The 23,811-nt window shown below is 43.9% G+C and overlaps 1 protein-coding gene across 2 annotated transcripts in view; it reads right to left on the bottom strand.

The window, feature by feature from the left end:
* Positions 1 to 15,705, bottom strand: part of LOC100076747 (synuclein alpha interacting protein) — a 173,394-nt gene extending 157,689 nt beyond the window's left edge. For both annotated transcript variants that reach the window (XM_029054595.2, XM_029054596.2), the window contains exon 1: positions 15,562 to 15,705. The gene's annotated coding sequence lies outside the window, so the exon portion shown is untranslated. The remainder of the gene's footprint in view (positions 1 to 15,561) is intronic.
* Positions 15,706 to 23,811: the final 8,106 nt, after the last annotated feature.

Here is a 23,811-nt window from a genome sequence, read left to right as displayed (position 1 = left end):
TTTTATTTTTCAAAAAAATACTATTCTTCCTACTTTGTCCACTATATCATGACGAGCAATAAAGATTCTGGAATGAGAAGTCTGTGAAGGCTTTTTGAAAGTACATGAAGCAGAAAAAAACTTTATCCTGCTTTACTGATGCTATGGAATATTGGCTCTGCAGGGCACACAGTAGTAAAAACTGATTTTAGTCAAAAAATGAAGTAGATAGGACTCTGAAAACACATAAAGGACAGATAACTTTGGTAATGACGTGACTTTTTATAGTCCCTTCTTTTTGCCCATAATTGCTTTTGAAGAATCTGAGTATTATAGTACTTCCAGTTTAATCCTTCATCTGAAAAACACGCTTTATCTTGACACATAAACAAGTTGTGATACTCTACCGCTTTGGAAAATTCAACTGCACCTTGTGCTGCAAAGCTTGCTTCATTTTAGAGGAACACATGCTTTGCTGGGTATTTTGCAGAGTTTCTGATTTATATCCACTGTCTTTGTGAGAAACTATTTTCACAATGTATGAAAAATGTTCCTTCACAATTATTTTATTCTTGACTTCTTATTCTTAGCATTACCAACAGTGGCTTCAAGCTCAGTTCTCCTGCATCCTAGTGTAAGCATCCCAACCCATGATGTAAGTCAGCACCAGTGAGGGGCAGAGTTGGGATGGTACTGGGAGGAGCCATGATAGGGGGTGAGAGCCCTGCTTATGGGAGCTGAGGGAAGGAGAGGTGGGAAAACCAGAGGACAGACCCGGCTGTTGGGAGCCCAAATCAGTCATATTTTCCCCAGTTCTCATTCTGGGATCTCTCCCTGGTCATTCATTCATTCAATCAAATTTATTGAGCACTTGCTGTATGCAGAGCATTGTACTAAGTGCTTGGAAGAGTACAATATAACAGTGAACAGACACATTCCCTACCCACAACGAGTTTATCATCTAGAGGGGGAGACAGAAAATATAAATAAGTACATTACAGATATGTACATAAGTGCTGTAGGGTTGGGAGGCGGGGATGAATAAAGGGAGCAAGTCAGGGTGACACAGAAGGGAGTGGGAGAAGAGGAAAGGAGGGCTTAATCAGGGAAGGCTTCTTGGAGGAGAAGCAGCTGGCTCTCTCTTAGTGGCAGGATGGATGCTGAATGGCCAGGCCATATAGGCATTTCCAAAAACTAGCCGATGCTCTGACCGTGTAATAGATTAATTATAAGAAGAATTACAAAATACAATTTGACACATAGTAAGTGCTTAATAAAGTACCATAAAAAAAAAAATTCCAGGCATCACAGTGCAGAATGGCCTGAAGTGGGGAGAGAAAGGAAGCAGGGAGGTCAGCAAGGAGGCTGATGCAGTAATCAAGGCAGGATAGGATAAATGCTTGGATAAATATGGTAGCAGTTTGGATGGAGAGGAAAGAGCAAATTTTAGCAAAGTCGCAAAGGTTGAACTGAGGGGATTTGGTGACATTGAATACATGGATTGTACGAGAGAGATGAATTTAGGATGATGCCAAGGTCATGAGCTTGTGAGACTGGGAGGATGGTGGTGCTGTCTATAATGTTGGGAAAGTCAGGGAGACAGGTTTTGGGTGGGAATATGAGGAGTTCTCTTTTGGATGTATTAAGTTTGAGGAGTTGGCAGGACATCAAATTAGAGATGTCTTGAAGGCAGAAGGAAATGCAAGGCTGTAGAGAAGGAGAGTGATCAGGACTGGAAATGTAGATTTGGGAATCATCTGCATAGATGTGGTAGTTGAAGCCTCCTAACTTCCACATCACATCTGACACCACCACCACCCTCCTTGTCCTAGAAGCCCACATTCATATGCGTCTTTGTCAACTTCTCTCTGCCTTTTACCTTTCACATTCAGTATGTTGTGAAGTCATGCAGATTTTTTCCTCCACAATACTTCCAGGTTCTGACGAGTTCAAGATCTTGTCTTTTAGTGGCTAGACTACTGTATCAGCTTCCTCACTGCTTTCCCTGCTTGCATTCTCTCCCCTCTTCAGTCTATCCTACACTTTGCTGTCAAGATCACTGTTCTAAATCAACAATCAATCAGGGCAGATAATGTGTCTGTTTATCGTTGTACTCTCCAAACTGTTCAGTACAGTGCTCTGCACATAGCAAGTGCTCAATAAATTCAATTGAATGAATTTATTGAGCACTTATTGTATACAGAGCACGGTACTGAGCGCTTGGGAGAGTACAATACAAGAATAAACAGATACATCCCCTGGCCACAGTGAGTTTACAGTCTAGAAGGGGGAGACAGATATTAATATAAATAAATAAATTACAGTTGCGTACATAAGTGCTGTGGGGCTGGGAGGTGGGGGTCAGCATACATCTCTCCATTTCTCAGAAATGTAAAATAGCTAGTCATTTCTCCGGGCATCAAACAGAACTCATATCAATTCTCTTTGCCCACCTCTCACCTGCTCAATCTTTTCACTCCTCCCAAGCCACCTCCTTACTGTGACTCACTCTGGACTCTTCCACCCCTTGTTCATACTCTTCTTTCATCTTGGAACTTCTTCCCCACAAAAGTATTTTAGAAATCATTCTCCTTCAGAAAGCGCTTTCTGATTAATTTCTACCACCACAGGTGGTGGAAGGGGCATGGCCTAGTGGAAAGAGCCCAGAATGGGAGTCAGAGGAACTGGGTTCTAATATCAACTCTGCCACTTGTCTGCTGTGGAAACTTGGGGAAGCCACTTAACTTCTCTGTGCCTCAGTTTCTTCTTCTGTAAAATGGAGATTAAATTCTTCTCCCTACTACTTAGACTATGAGCCCCATGTGGGGCTGGGGCTGCATCCAACCTATTTTGTTATCTACGGAGAAGCAGCGTGGCGCTGTGGAAAGAGCACGGGCTTTGGAGTCAGGGCTCATGAGTTCGAATCCCAGCTCTGCCACTTGTCAGCTGTGTGACTGTGGGCAAGTCACTTAACTTCTCTGTGCCTCAGTTCCCTCATCTGTAAAATGGGGATTAAGACTGTGAGCCCCAAGTGGGACAACCTGATTCCCCTGTGTCTACCCCAGCGCTTAGAACAGTGCTCTGCACATAGTAAGCGCTTAACAAATACCAACATTATTATTATTATTACTCCAGCACTTAGTACAGTGCCTGGCACAGAGTACAGTCTTAAAAAGTACAGATCAAAACAAAACAAAAAAACCCAATAACCAACTTGAGCACTCATGTTTACACAACAATCCTTAGTACTACTTTTTATCTTTAATTTTTTCACTTGTTTATCCATATACTCACTTTTCCACACTCCTATAATACCAGATGAACTTGGTTCGTCCTCCTGCACACACTATTTGTAAATAATTTGGATTATCGTATTATCCTATCTCTCCCATTAGACTGTAAACTCCTTGAGGGCAGGGACAGTGTCTTTTACTTTATTGTATTCTCCCAAGTGCTTAGTGCAGGCCAGGGCACACAGTAAGAACTAAGTACTCCTAATGATTGATGGTTCTGCAGCCATGCAAAGGGAAAGAATGTATTATGTCCTGCACTTGTCCTAATATCATACTGGGATTTTGGGGATTGTTTCTGGGGGCAGGCTGAAAGCAGGATAGCTGATGGCGCTAATGGAGATTTAGTCATCACAGCAGCCATGGCTATGCTCATCTGCAACCCTTCCTCAATGTGCCTCTCTGCCCATTCCATTTGGTCAGCACCTAGAACAAGTTTGCTTTCCTCTCCAGAGTGCTGGTGGTATACTTCTGGGCCACCAGGAGCCAGAGATCTGAGTCTGGCTCGTTTGTTCTATCCCACAGTGCCAGGCCTATGGCCACAACAAGCAATCTTTCAGCTGGTAGTGGAACAATGATAACTCTTTCAACTCAAAGGGCCACAGACAATGAAGATGCCCATTAGACAGTCATCCAGGAGTTGTTGAATATATGTGCATACGGATAAATGTGCTCTGGGATTAAAGACAAAGTATTTGCAGCACATCATGAACTAACTGCTCTGCAGAGTCAGCAGAACCCCATAGAAATATTATAAACCTCGGGTCATGGGCCATGTATCAACCTCTACCAGATAATCCCTACCTACAGTCCAAGATTTTTCATTTGGCAAAACTAAGCGTGCGCTCAATTCTGCTACCTTAGCAACCCACCATCTAGCCATGTACTGATTGGCGAAGAAATATAAAATTAAATCGAGATGGGCAGTATGTATGAAGTTAAGGTCCACCCGGCAGTAGTTATGTTTTTCAATCATTCACATGGGGCTACACCTGAAATTAAGCCCCTTAAGTGGTTCCATTGATGTCCTCCATGAACCGTATTCACAGATTAAGACTGTGAGCCTCATGTGGGACAACCTGATTACCCTGTATCTACCCCAGCACTTAGAACAGTGCTCTGCATATAGTAAGTGCTTAACAAATACCAACATTATTATAACGAGAGAAGTAGCATGGCATAGTGGATAGAGCATGGGCCTGGAAGTCAGAAGGTCATGGGTTCTAATCCTAGCTCTGCCACTTGTCTGCTGTGAGACCTGGGGCAAGTCACTTCATATCTCTGTGCCTCAGTTACCTCATTTGTAAAATGGGGATGAAGACTGTGAGCTCCACATGGGACAACCTGCTTAACTTTTATCTACTCCAACACCTAGAACAGTGCTTGGCAGCTAGTAAGCACTTAACAAATGCCATCATTATTATTATTATTATATAAGGAAGCACAGAGCAACAACTGTTCCTATGCAACCCCATTGCTGTTAGGTCCCACTGGATGTAGCTTTGGGAATTGGGGAATGATCTCTTTAATGACACAGGATTTTGCAGATATTATCTTGAAGGCACTCACCGGCCTTACAGGCACTTTGTGACGATGAAAAGATCTATGAAATGCTCTAAGCTTCTTAGAAGAAAGAACAGGGTGATGCATACCGTGATTGCCATATTGCTCCTGCTTATTGCCCTGGGGTCCAGCTCCTTTTGAAAATCCACTGACAGAAATTGTGCTGATCTGAACAAATGACCTCTATTGACCTCAGGTCAGTGATTCTCCTACCTAACAAAATCATAGTAATTTACAATTTTTGATTTTAGTGCTTGTTAATACTATCTGGTAATAACTTTCAGGAGGGTTTCAACCTGAAATATGAACTGGAGGTACAAGAGATTGCTTAAATTCCTGGATTTGGGTAATAGTTGGTTCTGTAGGTCAGGATTTGTCAAAGTAAAAGGTGCAGATAAGAAGTTCAATTTTTAAAAAATTCTGGATGTTATTTTGAAAGATCTGTTTCTGATGTTTTGTGTTTGTTTTGAATTCAACTAGACTGCTCGTTGGCTGCTCAGTTCTGACAGAAATGGGTCATACTAAGCATCCATTAAAAAATTAAATCAACCATTAACACTGACTTTTAATTGGGCACACTGTAAATAAACTGGAGCATCCCATTTCAAGCTGGCAATGCATTTGCTTCTTTTCCATTTCCTTTCTTTATTGCTCTACCAAATGTCATGCAGCAAGGTTTGCAAAGACCAAATCCAAGTGGAATTCCTAAAGTACAACTTTTAACAACTTTGGAACACCATCAACATGGCTCAAAATTCTATCCTAAATACTTTGACAGCATCCCTTTAATGCCTAGAATGCCAAACCATCATTACCCTCATGGTAATTAGAATTTAAAGAGAAAACGTGTTCTTAATGATTCTAACAAATGGAAAAACTCATTAAATGCAAACCCAAATATGGACTTCATGACGCTTATGTCATCCCAGGTCTTTAGGTAAAGATTTCATTCAAATATTCCTGATGTATTTATTTAGGTGTGATATGCACTCTCTGGTGCCAACATAAAGCTGGAGCGTGCAGGAATTCTGCTGCTTAAAACATGCATTTACACACATTACGAAATGTGGTTTAGAGAAAAGAGGTGATCAAGACATTTACTGAGGGAAGTTCTCATCCACATCCTAGCCAATTCCATCTGTAACTCGAGAGGAGCTTTGCCTATTTCCTAGCAACCTGAGCAAACATTGTACTACATCCAATACTCAAAGATTTGTAACCATGCTAATCTGGGAGTATTCAACTTAATTAAAAACTGGATTTTTAAACTACAATGCAAATGCACAACAGTAATGTTAAATTACGATGATCAGCATCTGAGTGTGCTTGTGAAAAAGATCTAAGGAAATGCAAATCAATCATTTACTATTGATAGTATTCTGGGTTAGGGCTTCTGTGTTACTGTAGTAAATACTCCTTTACTATTTTGATACTATTGTTCTGGATTAGGGCTCTGCTCTCTAGTTTCCAGGTCTCTCTGTTTCCTGGAATTCTATGGTTAATACATGGCTTGGAAACCACATTTATGAAAATTCCATTAAACCTCTCACCACTTTGACAAATCCAGCCTGGCAATATTAAGCCAATTCGAAAGTAGCTCTCAGGGATTTTTTTAGATTTAGTGCTCTAACAACTTCACCAAACCAGCAGGATGAAGCCATATTGTTCCAATATGAATACTTACCATACTGCTTGCAGAAGAACTGGAGAGGCATACAGTTGATGAGATATTTATTTATTAACAGAGATTCAACCAAAGCAGGTTTTTAAGACACACGGAAAGTAGCCTAGAAACCCATTATATCTACAACTATTTCCACCACATAAGAGGATTCTGACTAATAACTAAATTTTAGATTTAATATGTATTGAAATAAATCATTATCTTAAGTCCTTTATGGTCTTTTAGATATGTTTTATATGAACATTCTTAGTACAGTACTCTGCACACAGTAAGCACTCAACAAATACTACTGATTGATTGAAAGCAGCGTGGCTCAGTGGAAAGAGCACGGGCTTGGGAGTCAGAAGTCATGGGTTCGAATCCCGGCTCTGCCACTTGGCAGCTGTTTGACTGTGGACAAGTCACTTTACTTCTCTGTGCCTCAGTTCCCTCATCTGTAAAATGGGGATTAAGACTGTGAGCCGCACGTGGGACAACCTGATTACCCTGAATCTACCCCAGGGTTTAGAACAGTGCTCGGCACATAGTAAGCGCTTAACAAATACCAATATTATTATTCATTCTGCAAGAAAAGTTAAGAATCTCTAGGAATAAGGAAAAATTTAAGTAACACACAAATGCCAAATCCTGCTCCTGAGGAAAACAGAAAGATTTCCAAGACTAATGTCCAATACCTCCCACTAGTTGGTGGGGACAATGACTTCTGCTCCCTATCTTGTCCAAGGAGACTTTGGTGCATTGTCCAGGGTCAAACTGTTAATCTATGGGAAATCTGAAGTTAAACCCCAACTCTCACAAACTCAGATCAACGGCCTCTTTATTAGACCACCCTGCCTCTCTCTGATCAGAGCCAGAAATGGACTGAGGGTCAAACTTGAATATAATGAGAGTTTATAAAATTCCCCTAAATAATTTAACAAGCGCTCCTTCTAGCCAAAGATAATCCCATGGTCATGTGCTAGAAGAGTGGTTTGTTCCACTCCCTACAGAAGATCCTCTCTGTAGGTCAGCATGGATACATTTAGGTATCACCTGTGTTTAAGACAGAATTTCTTCCCTGTTGAGTTACTACCCCTAAGTAACTTTCATCTGAGGCTGATACCATCTGTTTTGGGGGGGAGAGTTTCTTTAATTTTATACCTGGGCTGTTTCAGGTGAAAGTGTCAAGTTTATGAACTGGGATAGACTATTTAGAACAAACCTCCCAACACACCTATAACTAAGATTCTTTGTTTAGATAGTTTACCAAATCAACTCTCTGCCAAGAGATTTGCTCACGATGCAAATCTTATACTGCACACTATCTAGGAGGGAAATATTTTTTAAAAATCCTTTTTTGTGTTGTTTCTAGCAGCTAGGGTGGCCATTCACCTTGTTTCATATGGTTTTCCCCTAGCTCCATCCTTTGTCTGCTGTGGATATGGTATTGGATGCCTTTAGGCCCGATGTTTTAATTTTAAAATGCCCAGCCTCTCTTTTGCCTCAACTCCTGCTGCTGAGTTTCATACTTCAGAATCAATTAATCCATCAACTGTATTTAGTAAGTGCTTACTGTGTGCAGAACACTGGAAGAGTACAATACAATAGAGTTGGTAGACACGCTCCCTACCACAATGAGCTTAAAGTCTAGAGGAGGAGACAGACATTAATATAACTAAACTATGGACATGCACATAAGTGCTGTGGGGCTGAGAGAAGGGTGAATAAAGGGTGAAAATCTAAGTGTGAGGGTGATGCAGATGGGAGTGGGTGAAGAGGAAATGAGGGCTTAGTCTGGGAAGGCCTCTTGGAGAAGATCTGACTTAAATAAGGCTCTGAAGTTGGGGAGAGTGATCATCTGTCTGATAAGAAGAGGGAGGGAATTCCAGGCCAGAGGCAGGTTGTAGGCAGGGGTCAGCAGCCAGATAGATAAGGCTGAGGTACAGTGAATAGGAGGGCATGAGAGGAGCAAAGTGTGTGGGCTAGGTTATAACAGAAAATCAGGGAGGTAAGGAAGCGGGGGCAAGATGCTTGTGTACTTTAAAGCCTATGGTAAGGAGTTTCTGTTTGATGCGGAGGTGGATGGACAACCATTGGAGCTTCTTGAGGAGTGGGGAAACATGTCCTGAATGGTTTTGTAGAAAAATGATCTGGGCAACAGAGTGAAGTATGGACTGGACTGCAGAGAGACAGGAGGTAGGGAGGTCAGCAAGGAGGCTGACATAGTAATCAAGATGGGATAGGATAAATACTTGGATTAACATGGTAGCAGTATGGATGGACCCTCTCAGGGTTGCATCTGGAGAGTTTCCAGTGCTCTACCAGTCCTGACTACGGGAGGGAGAGTCAAGCAGAGGCATATCCTTTCCATTCCTAGCTTGGGCAGTGGCCAGTGAGTGTTAGGCAATCTGCTACAAGTCAAAACTCACCCGTGCCGGGAAGCAGCAGCATGGGAGAACTGAGGGCAGAGACTCAGGTTTACTGTGTGGAAGGAGGCAATGTTAAACCACTTCCATATTTTTACCAAGGGGACTTTATGGATACACTCCAGAATGGAGATGGAGATAGGGCGTTCTGAGAGAGATGTGTCCATGACACCGCTATGGGTCGGACACGACTCGACAGCATAAAACAACAGCAGTTTGGATGGAGAAGAAGGGCAGATTTCAGTGATGTATTGAAGGATGAACCAACAGGATTTAGTGATAGATTAAATATGTGGGTTGAATGAGACAGATGAGTCAACGATAATGCCAAGGTTATTGGCTTGTGAGATGGGGGGATGGTGGTGCTGTCTACAGTGATGGGAAAGTCAGGGAGAGGACAGGGTTTAGGTGGGAATACAAGGAGCTCTGCTTTGGATATGTTGAATTTGAGGTGCTGAAAGTGACATTCATGCTCGGAGCACGTGGACAAGTTGGGGTGGGGACCGGGGATGCCCCAGATTAATGCTGTAGTTTCACGTGGATTTCTGCAAAATGTATCCCCAATCTATTTTCATGTCCATCTCCTCCTGTCAACTGTAAACTCCTTGTGGGTAGGGATTGTGTCTACCAACTCTGTCGCACTGTACTATTGATTGAGTGTTGTGTAGGATGTAGTTACATTACACTAAGTACCCAGAATAATCCACACACTGTCATATGCATCTCAGCATCTGGTACCTATGAGGCCCATCAGTGGCCACCCAGTGTTCATTTCTCTGTCTTTGTGTAGTGGATAGAGCATTGTACTTCCCAAGCACTTAGTACAGTGCTCTGCACACAGTAAGCACTCAATAAATATGACCAAATGAATGATAGAGCATAGGCCTGAGAGTGAGAAGGACACGGGTTCTAATCTCAGCTCCACCACTTGTCTGCTGTGTGACCTTGGGCAAGTGACTTCACTTCTCTGTGCCTCAGTTATCTCATCTGTAAAATGGAGAATGAGGCTGTGAGCCCCACATGGGACAGGGACTGCGCCAAACTCAATTTGCTTGTACCCATCCCAATGCTTAGTTCAGTGCTTGGAACAAAGTAAGCCCTTAACAAATACCATCATTATTACTATTCATATTGTACATTGAAGCTGGTCTTATTTAAAGGGTAAATATTAAATTAAATTTATACTCAGCAAGTAGTTTTTGTATGCCTAGTCACATGAGATTCAATTCTAGCCCTGGAAGTATTTTGAATTGTAATGGTTAGTTCTGGAACTGAGGCTGCATTAACCATATGCCAAGCATTTCAGGCATGGACACAACTTGGAGTACCATCCCCTCCTGATGGCCTCAGAGTCAATAGTGCAAAACTGAATACATCTCCCCTTCTACACTTAATTCTCTTCCTAACTTTCCTCACATGATTGGCACCACCAACATTCTCCCTGTGCCAGGAGCCCCCAATCTTACTGTCATTCATCTTGAATTCCTTTCTGTGTTTCATCTCTTTCAATCTCTCAAGTCTTTTGGGTTTTTCCTTCACAATATTTCTCAGACACACTCCTTCCTTGACACCTTTATGGCCACCAACCTGGTCCAAACTCTGGTTGCCTCCTGATGAGGCTAATGCATCAGCCACCTCACTGGTTACCCTGCCTCTAACCTCTATTTTCTTCAGTCTATCCTACGTCTGCTGCCCAGATTATCGTTCTAAACCATTGTTTAGAAATATATCACTTCATTCTCCAACTCTAACCCATTTCGCTCTGCAGCCATGAAAAACTGCTGATTGATGGCTTTGAGACATTCTATCAGCTCTCTCCTTTGTACTTATCCACTCACTTCTTTCACTGCAGTTCAGTCCACACTCTTCATTCTTCCCAATTTCACCTTCCTACTGTGCCTCCTTAACAAAGCTCCTTCTGCTGTAGCACTTACATATATAACTTTAAACTCTGTCATTTCCCCATTCTGTAAATTATTTTGTGTCTATCTACTTTATTAAACTGTATCAGTCAATCAATGGTGTTTGTTTATTGAGTGCTTACTGGATTAGAACCAGGATTAGATAGAACCCAGGTCTGACTCCCAGGCCCAGGCTCTATCCACCTGACCACTCTAACCTTCTCTGAGCCTCAACTTCCCCTCTGTACAATGGAGCCCATGACTACCTGTAGTTCCTGCTCTGTGTGCCCCTACTCATTCCCTTAACCTCAGAGCACTCAGAACCCAAATCTGCAGCAAGTCCTTCCACTTAGTAACAGGCATACAGAGACCTCGTTATTCGGCTTCTATAGAATAGAAAATGGAATTGGGAATTTTTTTTTAAATCAAAAACTGTCAAGGGGTTAGGAAACTTGCCCCACATGCCAGACACAAAGTAATGTCTTTCACTGACTTTCACATCATATATGCAAGAGGTTTCTCTATTGGTAGGGCTCATTATACATCACAAAGAGAACAGCAAAGACCCCTCCCTTGTAGATGGCTTCCAGAACCCTGGAAAGGAGTGATGTCTCCCAAAGCAAGTGAGAAGCAGTATGGCCTAGTGGAAAGAGCACGGGCCTGGGAGTCGAAGGACCTAGGTTCTAATCCCAGTTCTGCCACTTGTCTGCTTTGTGACCGTGGACGAGTCACTTAACTTCTCTGGGCTTCAGTTACCTCATTTGTAAAAGGGGGATTAAATCCTACTCCCTCCGATTTAGACCATGAGCCCTATGTGAGACAAGGTCTGTGTCCAACCTGATTATCTTGTATCTATCCCAGCACTTAGCACAGTGCTTTAAACATAGTAAGTGCTTAACAAGTATCATTAAAAAAAAAAGGAGAAACAAATGTCACTTCTGCCAGCCACACCTGGGTGTACCCTGGCTGTCTCCCCTGTTAGACTGTAAACTTCTCATGGGCAGGGAAAGTGTCTTCTACCTCAAGGGGGTGGGGTAAGGGCATTGGAGAAGGGAGAGGAATGGATGTTGAGAAAGGAGAGGAAGGGAGTTTGGGGAGAGGGAAGTTAAAATAAAGGCTGGAGTAGAGAGGCAGTGGAAAATTATAGTATATCTCAAAAAGGAGACATGGGGGTGTCCTGATTGTTATTATGAAGCCAGGTGAGGTTCATCACAGTCTTTGCCCTCTGCAGCTACAGTGATGACCAAAATAATTTGATGGAAGAGATAACAATAATAATAATTAGGGAATTTATTTTACCTTACTCTGAGCTATACACTGGAGTAGATAAGAGATAATTAGACACAATCCCTGACCCCAAGGGGCTCACAATCTAAGAGGCTATAAATGGATCTGTTTTCTTCATTACCAACAGCATTAATTAAGCACCAGGCACTGTACTGGGCACCCAAATACTATGTAGGTTACCAACTTCGTTATTCACTGCCAGGAAGTTCCTGTGGGCTACATGCGTAGCAACGTACTAGAGATGTAAAAGAAAAGGAGTTTATAGTCGAATGAGTTCAAAAACAGTATATCCAATTCTCCTGTAACTTGGAGACTGAATTCTTACAAACACTGCAAAACTGACATTATGATACTCACCATGCCTAATGTCTCTCTCTCTCTCTCACACACACACACACCCAACACCCCCGCCCCCCCCGCCATTTCTCCCATCATTCTAGTGTGCTGTATCTGAACAGGCTCATGTCATCAAATGATTATTCCCTATTCCTTAACAGCATTCTATCCAAAAACCTAGTGAAAACATGCTTTATGGCAAAACTGAGTGCATGGTATTGCTTGGTTATGCAGATACCAGGGACAGACAGTTAAAATGACAGTTATAATCCTGGTCCCACCATTACAATCAATTAATCCTTACTCAACATCTGACCTGAGCAGGTAGGGTACTGATCCGGGCATTATAGGGGATGATGACTGATTAGCTTGTAACTACCCTGGTGCTTAGGAGAGCGCTTTGCACATAGTAAACACTTAGACGATACCACAAAATAATGAAAATATTATTAAGGAGAGTAGAGGGTATACTGCCAGAATTTTCCTGCTCCCCCAGATCAACATCATTATCTAGCACGTAAAATGCTTACTAGTACATAGTCCTGGTAATTTTCTTTCAACTTCCAGTAAAAACAAAATTGATACCAGAAGCCCAGCATACCAAAGAAATGCTGCTTAATCACAAACCTGACTCAATTCTGCTGGGAAACTATATTCTTAACAAACCTATAGGGTATTGCAAGTAATAGTTACAATCACTCACGATTGTACAATTCTTAGAAAATGCAATGGTAATTACTCTTCAAAGCTAAAAACACAGCATTCTGGTGCTAGAAATCAATGGAAATATGCTACACCATAGAATACAGCTGCCAAGGCTCATGAGGTGTGAATGCACCAATACTATGTAACCCACTTCTTTATTCCCTGCCAGGAACTTCCTGGGGTCTAGAGAAACTGCAAATCAGACAAAGGGACATGAAAAGGCAGCAAGCCTATGAATCATTCCTAAACCAGCAATTCTGAATTTCCACCATCATACTCATCTTTTTGTTTTTTCCCCAAGATAAACCCAAACTAAAATGAAAAGCAGTGTGGACAGCAGAAGACTGACAGACTGCCAAATGCTTGGATTCTATTCTGATCCTGTCATTGATTTTCTTGATGGTGTTCAATCAGATTTTGCATTTAAAAGAGAAATTCCCTTGTGTTTCTTGTAATGATGCACCTGCTCCATGTTCATTTCATCTCTTTAAAAAGACATGCCTTAAATCTGGCAAGCAAAACCGCTTCAGGCTATTCCTGATAATATCAAAGTTCATTTGTTTGTGTGCTTTTTTCCCCCCTGTAACACTAGAAAAATTGCCACTGCTACAGCTTTTTTCCCAGTGAGCAAAAAGTTCCTTGGAACACATGTTTTCACTTTGTCAGCATATACCTGAAATCAGCAAGTGGTAAAAACAGGGAAGTGCATTTAAAGATGCTTCCTCATATGCCTCAAAAATAAAGAGGAGTCAAGCACCCCATTAACGAGCATCGATTCTGACTCAAAACTCTAACCAAATATCATATTGTTTTTTTCCTGACATGACAAATCCAGAATGTTAAAGTGATTATTCAAATGTCTTTCTTACTAAAATGTCAGTGTTTCTAAAAAGCGGAGTTTTTTTGAAAAAAATGAGGACTATGAGTTTCTCCTCCATTGTGCCTATAATCTTTAGAGAAAAGAAGACCTTTTTTTCTAGTCCTTTGCCTGAGTGCTGATGCATATTTTATCCAACATGTAAATTCCCATCTAATATGGCATTCCCTGGGGACTTCTATAATGGGTAACACAGCATAACACCTTTTTCAAGCAGCCTTAATGACAGAGTGCAGGGTCTGAGTGCTGTTGCATTTTATTTGATCATTAAGTACAGAGGGCTACAGTAGATCGATTTTATACACACATACACACAGTAGTTTTCATAGAATTTTTCTTTCATACATACTCGCACACTTACTGGAAGCTTTCATGCCATTTGTGCTTTTAAAAATTTCAATCTGGATAAATGAAATACAGATTTCAACTTAGCGCCACCAGGGGTGTGTGCCTCAGAATAGAAATAGATTTTGCCTTGCTGTGGATTCAGCAGAGAAAAGGCTGTAAAATTACCATGCGTGTTTAGAGTGACACCTTGGAGCCTTGACACGGTTTCCACACACGGAATCCTAATAAAATTCCCCCGGTTCTTTACAGCCCGTGGGGTGAGGAGAGACTCGACCCTTGGTTAAGGCCTTTCTTTCGGGCACGATGATGGACACCTGTCAGTTCCAGGCTGCAGAACGGGGCACGATGCGCTCCCCGTTGTAAATGGCACCAAAGACAGGGTGGCCCTGCACCGATTTTCCCAAGAATAACAGTCGTGGCAAGGAGAGAGACGGCAACATATTCTGTTGCCCCACCCCCGCTTCCCCCCGTTTTGTTGGTGGCCCATTGAAAACTGGCAATGTGGAGGATGCTTTTTTTTTTCTCCTAAAGACTTTCCCCTTTGCAAGTAGAGACTTCAACAAAGATTCCTAGTATTTCCTGTGGAAACTGTACGACTGCCAGTAATGTCCCACCAATGTTTTCCCCTTTAAAACAAAAATAAACAAAACCTGGCAACTGACAATAGCCCAAATACCGGCTTACTCCCGCTCCCCTCCCCTCTGTCCTACCCCCCACCTGCGCAGAGAAGTGGGCAGGGGAGAAAAGCCCAGCCAGAGAGGTGTCGACAAACCCGGCCGGCCCTCCCAACCCCCCACCCCGGGCGGGGGAGGCAGGGGGGGCGTCCACGCCAGGAGCGAGGGCTGGCCCGGGCTAGCGGTGGTCACTGACATGCAAGCTGGCCCCGGTTAGGTGTCGGCCGCTCCTCCCCGAGGGTCCCCAGCCCCCCGGGCCGCCCCTGCCCCGGGATCCCGAGACAACGCCCCCGACCAACAGGAGGGGGGCGCGGCCGAAGCCGCACGGGGGTTGCGGGGAAAAGGAGAGCGGGGGCTGCTCCGGATCCTCCCCGGGGTACCCAGTGTCTCGGTGGCGGCCCCTCCTCTCCATTCCTCACCTCCCCGGGCCCCATCCCCGGCTGCGGGAGGGCCCCGACCGCAGCCCCGGCCCCGCTGCAGAGCTGGGTTCAAGAGGCCGGGAGGACACTCACCGCGGCTGTGCGGCGCTCCTCCCCGGAGGGGGCGGCTGACGATGCTCGAGGCGGCGGCGGCGGCCGCTGGCCACAGGGCTGATCGCGGCTAGGGCTGATCGCGGCGGCTCTGGGGCCCGAGCGGCTGGTAGATGCCGCTCCGGCCGCCGTCACCGGCTCCCTCCGCGCTCCTCGCTGGCTCTCCGGCTCCCGCACAATGCGGGCCCGGCCCGGTCCGGCTCGGCTCGGCACGTGACTGCAGCAGTCCCGGCCCAGCCCCGGCTCGGGACCGCGTCGCGGGGAGATCGGGGAGCACGAAGGGGCGGCCGGCTCCGGCTCTCGGCTCCCGCTGCCTTCGGCTCCCGCTTCCTCCGCCTCCTCCGCAGGTCTGCGGCCGTCCGACTCCCACGATGAGTGACAGCGACCCAGCCCCTCGGCGGGGAGAGCCCCCGACCGACCACCCCACCCCCTCACACACACACGGTCACACTCAAGCACACGCCGACACACCCACCCTGACACACATACACCCTTCCAGGCAGCACGCATTCACACGGCCATGCACACGATTCGCACCGACACGCAGCGTATACAGCCCCTCATCCATTTCTCTCTCTGTCCCCTTCGATTCGGATTTTTCCCGTCGCTTTTCTCTTCACCCTTCTCTTTTGCTGCCCTTTCCCCATTTCATGATGAAACTGTCTCTTGCCTTGAGCCGATGAGTCTAAACCACTTCGTATTCTAGCCCGAGGACCAGGTTCGCGCAGGAGTGGTGGTGGTGGGCGGCGGGGGAGGGGGGCGGTTTAATAGTGGGGGGGGGCAGTCATTCCCGGGTAAACATTTGGGCTGTAAAGTTCATTAGGAGAATATTCTTTTCCATTGGCATTGCACTTGGCATCCTGAAGGGTCCCCGGGGGCTTCCCCAAACAGCGAGGGCTGCAGCTGCTTCGCTCAACCATAGCCACCTCTGTGGTGGAAGGGCAGCACTCTGCGCTCAAGTGCTGGGACAGGGAGGATTTTTGGCCTGGATCGCCGTTTTCCTGCAAGGAAAGGTGCTGCGTAAATAAGACCTATTGCTCTTGGATGAACAACGGCATAGTGTTCCTTGCACAAACTGGGGGTGGGGTGGGAGAATGAAAGCTTCTTTCCTTCCCTATCGCTCCTGGACTGACATTGCGTGGGGGAGGATGCCTGGAGCTGAAGGGTTTGTGGCAGTTTCGAGACCAGGACAGCACTCTGGGAAGCACTAAATGAATTGAGGGGGGAGGGGGCTTTCTTCCCCAAGCCAGTATAAAGACTCAGAATCAGGAAATTCGTTCAGCATGACCACACGGGTGGGGGGTGGGCTCAGAGAGAAAGGAACTTCTGGATAGATTCACAGTCTTCTGGATGATCAAGAGCTGGTTGCTGGGGGTTAGGGGAGTGCTTGGGGAAGGATTCCTTTGGCCGCTTATTTCAGTAATTACCGCACTGCTCAACTTGTTTCAAAACAATAGTTCACTCGATTCCTAGTCGATCCCACGTGAGCTCTGAGAGTTAAAAGGAGTAGATGGACCTACAGCTGTTTATGTGTGAGGATGAGTAAGAAAACCCCAGCCCTTGGGACCAAATTTGACTGGGTCCTGGGCCGAAATCATTCACATGAACAGTCATTCTTCCCAAAAGAGAGAAGAAATTCACCATTCTTCGGATTTCTTTTCTCCCCAAGAGACTGTGTTTCAGTCTCTGTTCTTTGATAAAACATCTCACAACCATCAATGCATTCAGCCATGTGCTAATCTGCTTGCCCCATCAAGCACAAAACTTTATTCACATCCATAAAAGCTCGCCTTTCCCATTTGAAAACTACGCATGATCCCTCAGTATAAAATATTAGATTCAATGACATCATATTGCACTAAAAATACTTAAATATTGGGTTTAATTCAATCACATCTGTTTAAAATAAAGCTTTTTTGGCTTAGTAGAAAACCTGGAAAGTGCACATCTTGTTTTCCTCCAGTCGATACAGATGGAGTGGTGGCATTCTTGATGGGTTCTGTATGGAATCCGTTCACATTCGCATTAAACCGATGTTAACCCTCTCTGTTTGAAAACCATCTTGTATTTGATTTTATTGTGGATTTAGCAGAACTGCAAATGTATCTCTTCTTCCAACTGTTCTGAACATCCAGTGCAATTTAAACACACCAGGTGGTATCCTGCTCCAGGGCCCAATTCTGCTGCCCAAACATAAGCAAAACTGCTGCCTATTTTGGGGGAGTTTTATCTGAGCAACGATTTAAGGACTATTATGAAAGTTTCTATCACAAGCTAGCCTAACAAAGCCCCACAGAGCAAACCCAACAATATCCAGAAGGTCTTTCAGTTAAGGATTGTCTGCCTAGTTATATCATAAATCTTATCATGTTTTTCTGGTGCTAACAGGGTTTCTAAGACATTTCACTACTTGTTACCATGAGCTTTTTAATACCACTACTAAAATTCACTCCAACATATGTGTTTTGCCCTGAGCCTGGTCAGTATGTTTTTTATACCAAAGTGGCCCTCATGGAACTGCTCAAGAAACTTGGATAATAACGATGTTATTTTTTAAGTGCTTACTATATGCACTGTCTTAAACACTGGAGTCGATACAAGATAATCAGATATAGCCTTTGCCCCACTTGGGACTCACAGAGACTATAAGCTCCCTGTGGGCAGGAATCTTGTCTACCAACTCTTGTATTGTTATGATATTTATTAAGCACTTACTATGTCTCAAGCTCTGTTCTAAGTGCTGGGGTAGACCCACGTTAGTCAGGTTGGACACAGTCCCTGTCCTACATGGGGCTTACAGTTTAAGTAGGAGGGAGAACAGATATTGAATCCCCACTTTATAGTTGTGGAAACTGAGGCACCAGAAGAGTAAGTAACTTGCCCAAGGTCACTCAGCAAGCAAGTGGAAGAGGCAAAATTAGAACCCAGACCCTCTGACTCCCAGTGCTTTTGCCACTGGGCCATGCTGCTTCCATCGTACTTTCCCAAGCACTTAGTACAGTGCTCGGCACAGAGAAGGTGCTTAATAAATACCAATAATGGATTGATTGGTAAAACACCGTTTAGGTGGTAGGGCCAGGTCTTGCAGCTACATTTAAGGTTCTGGAATGGAATCCTTTCAGTCACCCCAGCATAGGGTGTCACTCTCAACACATTATTTTGGAACAAGAAGACAGTTCACTTTCTATACATAATATCCCAATATATAATTCAGAGGATCTTAAAGCTTTTGCTTCTCCTGAGCAAGCCCTGGAAATTCCAAATGCTCAAATAAATGAGACGAACTATGAAAGTGTTGAAGTTGTTGGGGTTTAAGTAGAGGGAATCCCCTGAGTACTGAGCTTTCTCTGAATGCCAAATCAAAATACAAACTAAAAAGCCTATCATTTAGTCTACTTTCCAAGGCAACGGCAGAGAACAACCCAACCTGGACAGCAGCAGTAAAGAATTCTGTACTTCTCTGAGAGTCGAGTCTTCAGGTGGGTCAGGAGTTCTAGAAGCAGAGGTGAAAACAGCATCAGGCATTGCAAAAGCAACCACAGCCTCAAAACCACAAACATCTTTATGAGTGTGGGAGAAGCTGCAAGTCATCATCATCAATAATAATATTTATCAAACACCTACTGTGTGCAGAGCACTGGACTGTACTAGGTCCTTGGGAGAGAGCATAGTAAAAGTGAGAAATGTAATCTCTTCCCTTGAGGAGATTACAGATCTAACGGGGGAGGCAGGCAGGTACAACTTGGATACAGATAGAGGGAACAAGAGTATAAACACAGCTACAATGGATGAAAACATAAACAAAAATAAATCAATGGAAGAGCCAGACATACACACAAATTCTGATGGGATGACATGACCAAGGGGATGTGGGGATTATTCAGAGAATGCCTCCTGGAGGAAGTGATTTTTTTAGGATGGCTTTGAAGATTGGGAAGGCTGTGATTTGGTGGACTTGAGCGGGGAGTGAGTTCCAGGCAGGGGAAGGGCATGAACAATGATTGGTCAAAGGCAGGATAGTTGGGAATGAGGTATACTCAGGAGACATAGTGTAGGAGGAGAAAAATCAGTGCAAGCTGGAGGGAAACAGGAAAAAAGAGTGGAAACATAAGAAGACAACAGCTGGGGGAGAGTCTTGAATCCAGTAGTCAGGAATGGCTGTTTGATTCAGAGAGAAACAGGAAGATTTTTGAGAAAGGGGAGTTGCACTTTGGCCCGCGGAGTGTAGAACATACTGAAGGGGCAGGGGCGGGTGGCTAAGGGAAAGGAGACCAGTGGGGAGATTGATGCAGTGGTCCAGGTGGGAGGTGATAAGGATTTGGACCAGGGCGGTGGTCATAAGGTTGGAGAGGAAGAAATGGATCTAGGAAATACTGTGAAGGAAAACTGGCTGAATCAACATGGGAGGTAAATAACAGAGAGGAGTCAAAGGTAACACTAAGATTTCAGGCTCCTAGGATGAAGAGAGTGGTGGTGTTGCCCAAGTTAGGAGGGGACATGGAGTGGGAAGGAAAACGAGGAGCTCAGCTTCTGGGAGTAGGTTTAGGAGTTTCACTGAGTGGCGCACTGGGGCAGGTAGCATCCATTACCTATAATCTCCTAATGGGAGTAAGGGTAGCCAAGGTGGTGTTTTGGATACTTTCTATTTCATTCAGGGACTGAAGCTCATTTTACATCAGTCTTTAAATAGCCACCCAATAATTGAAATCATTTGGTCACTTCTAATTTCTGCGCCCATCTTCATTGTGAATCTGCCACACTGGAAACAATGGCAGCTGCTGGCTTTCTTTAAAAGGGAAACATCTGTGTAGGCATGAGCTTAATAAAGCCCTCTACTTAGAATTCAGCACTTTGTTTGGCCTGGGTACATATGTCTAGTGAGGGGGAAAAGCTGCATTGCTTTTGTGAGTCCCTGAACCATCTGCGTCCTGGCTAATGCTAGGTGTTTTCGTATGGTTTATAGCCTGGTCAAGAAATTTACTACAAGGAGCCATGTAGTTATACCTTAAACCAGGATGTCATTTGGGGTGGATCCAATGCAGGGGGAATGTGGCATCAAACTTCAAAAAAACAGGTGTTATTATCTCCATTTATAGGTGAATAAACTGAGGCACAGGGAGGTTAAGCGATTTACTGATAGCTACACAGCAGACCAGCGGAAAAATTGAGATTAGAATTCAAGTCTACTGATCCCTAAATCCTTGCCCTTTCCACTAGACCATGCTGCCTCTCAAATGGCAAGATGGATTCACAAACAAAACCTGGAAGAATGTCTGCCTACTCACATTCAAAGTATGTTCACCTCAACAGAGCTTCCCTGGGTGGGTTAGATGAAGAGAAGAGGTGACAGCAGCAGAATAGTGAGTTGAAATGGGGCAATCGAAAACAAGGGGGCAGAGGAAATGATTTAATGACACTGCAAAGCACAGCCTCAGTTGATATGGCATCACCACTGAAAGCTGGGAAACAACTGCAGGAGACAGACCAGCCTGGCATGCTGAAGTCAAGAAAGGATCAGCTCTTTTAGAACAGGACCTGTGAGATAATCATGAGACAAAGATGCAAAAAGGAAAATGTCACCATGTCCCGCAAATAGTAAACTTGTCAACAACAAAACCCTCTTAATTGGGAGCCTCTGTGACCTTTCCAGCCAGAGTCACCACAGGAAAATTTCTCCTTCAGGGCCATTCATGTATAGACTGTAGAATGTAAGTTCTTTGTGGGCAGAGATCACATCTATTAACACTCTGGAACTGTATTTAATATTCTGCACAAAGTAAGCACTCAAAAACCATTAATTATATAGAATGGAAAAATAGAAGCAGCATGAGAAGTAGCATGGTATAGTGGATAGAGCACAAGCTTGGGAGTCAGAAGGTCATGAGTTCTAATCCTGACTCTGTTACTTGTCTGCTGGGTGACCTTGGGCAAATCCAACTTCTCTGGGGCTCAATTACCTCCTCTCTAAAATGGGGATTGAGATTGTGAGCCCCAGGTGGGACAGGGACTGTGTCCAACCCAATATGCTTGTATCCACCCCAGCACTTAGTACACAGTGCTTTGCACATAGTAAGCGCTTAACAAATCCCACAATCATTATTATAGAAGGAAATAGAAGTTACTCTGAAACTGGAGTTATGATACTAATAATTGTGGTATTTGTTAAGCACTTACTATGTGTCAAGCATTGTACTAAGTACCAAGGTCACACAGCAGGTAAGTGGCAGAGCTAGGATTAGAACCCAGATCCATGCTCCATCCATGGAGAAGCAGCGTGGCTTGGAGAAGCAGCGTGGCTCAGTGGAAAGAGCACGGGCATTGGAGTCAGGGCTCATGAGTTCGAATCCCAGCTCTGCCACTTGTCGGCTGTGTGACTGTGGGCAAGTCACTTCACTTCTCTGTGCCTCAGTTCCCTCATCTGTAAAATGGGGGTTAAGACTGTGAGCCCCACGTGGGACAACCTGATTCCCCTATGTCTACCCCAGCGCTTAGAACAGTGCTCGGCACATAGTAAGCACTTAACAAATACCAACATTATTATTATTATTATGCTCTTTCCACTGGACCATGCTGCTTCTCATCATCCAAGAATCAAAAGATGTGAATCCTGGTTTTTCAGGCAAATGACAGTAGAAAACACTTTTTTGCATCCTTTTATTCTTTAGGATTCTTATTCTTTTTCCTTCCCTTCTGGTCTGGGTGTGGCTCCTCAATCTTCTTTCCACATTACCCCCACGATTACATATGGTCCTTCGTGTGAGTGTGAGTCTGTGAGTCTGAGCCTAGCGAGCACACGCATCACCATCATCATTGTCATTATTTTATCATCATCATCAATCAATCACCTGGGTAAGCTTGTAGTGGGCAGGGAATGTGTCTGCCAACTTTGTGATATTATTATATTGTATTTTCCCAAGCACTTAGAACAGAACTCTGCACACAGTAAGTGCTCAGTAAATACGATTGAATGATTGATAGAATTTATTGAACATTCACTCTTTGCAGAACACTACACTGATTAGGAGAGAATAATTGAGTTAGTAGATACAATCCCTGCCCTCAAGAAGCTTACAGTCTAGCTGGGGAGACAGGCACTAAAAGAAATTACAGGTAGGGGAAAGTAATAGAGTTTAAGGATATGTAAATAGGGAAGGGGATTGTTGAGTACCCAAGTGCTTAGGTAATGTGAAGTTTCTGAAATCGCAGTTGAGGAGTCTTTTTGGGCGGGGTGTGGGGGCGGTTGATGAGAGATTAATCCTGGAGGAGATGTGATTTCAGGGTTTCATGTTAGGGTGGCACATTATTCAGGAGAAAATCTTCAAGATGACATAGATGGTGTTTTTAAATGTCTTTTTAAATATCCAGTGTGGTGGCGGTTTGGATGGAGCAGAAGGAGAGATATGAAGAAGGAACTAGCAGGAGTTAATGACTGACTTGATTGATTTCAGGACATTGGGAAGGCCACTGTCATGGCTGTGACTTCTGTGACTGTTAATCTGGGTCAAGAGGCTCCTGAAATTTCATTTTCCCTTCTGTGTCTGTCAACAAACTTCTCCCTATTATTCTTAGTCTGTTAACCCCTTTGGGGGCTCAGGATCATGTCTATATCTCATCCACATACTTCTTTTACTGCGCTTAGTATACATAGTGCTTTGCACAGAGAGAGAGCTTAATATGTGCTAATACTATTAGTATTCTGGGCTAAAATTTAGTGGGGGTAAGACTGAAATTGTCATCTAAAATGAGTAATAGTAGTAGAAATGGTATTTGACAGTCACCTACTGGGTGCAATGCACAGTATTAAGCATTTACAACAGAAGAACAAAAACACATTTCCTGCCCACAAGATGATGATGAAGTGTTTAAATGATTTGAGGGCTTACAGGGACTCTCCCTCTTCCCTGTTAGTACAAGTAATGGAGAGTTGGCTATACATTTGTCTAAATGTAGCAATTAAGCATTATATAGACAAAGAAATGAGAGACTGTCTTTGATCTTGTGAGTAATCATTTGAGCTTTTGTACTTTGGTTTCTTTTCTGAAAAAATGAAAGAGTTACCATCTCACTTCAAAAAATATTCTGAGGATAAAAAATAGAAAAGGCAGTTTCACTGCTATATAAAAGCCATGATATGCCTGTAAAAGGAATATTTAATTATGGCATTTTTTAAGTGCTTACTATGTGTTAAGCACTGTCCTAAGTACTGGGGAGGTACAGGTTAACCAGGTCAGA

The sequence above is a fragment of the Ornithorhynchus anatinus genome, chromosome X5 (assembly GCF_004115215.2).
Source record: "Ornithorhynchus anatinus isolate Pmale09 chromosome X5, mOrnAna1.pri.v4, whole genome shotgun sequence".
NCBI lineage: Eukaryota > Metazoa > Chordata > Mammalia > Monotremata > Ornithorhynchidae > Ornithorhynchus > Ornithorhynchus anatinus.
The sequence above is the reverse complement of the archived record's forward strand: the minus strand, read 5'-3'. Positions and strand labels throughout refer to the sequence as shown.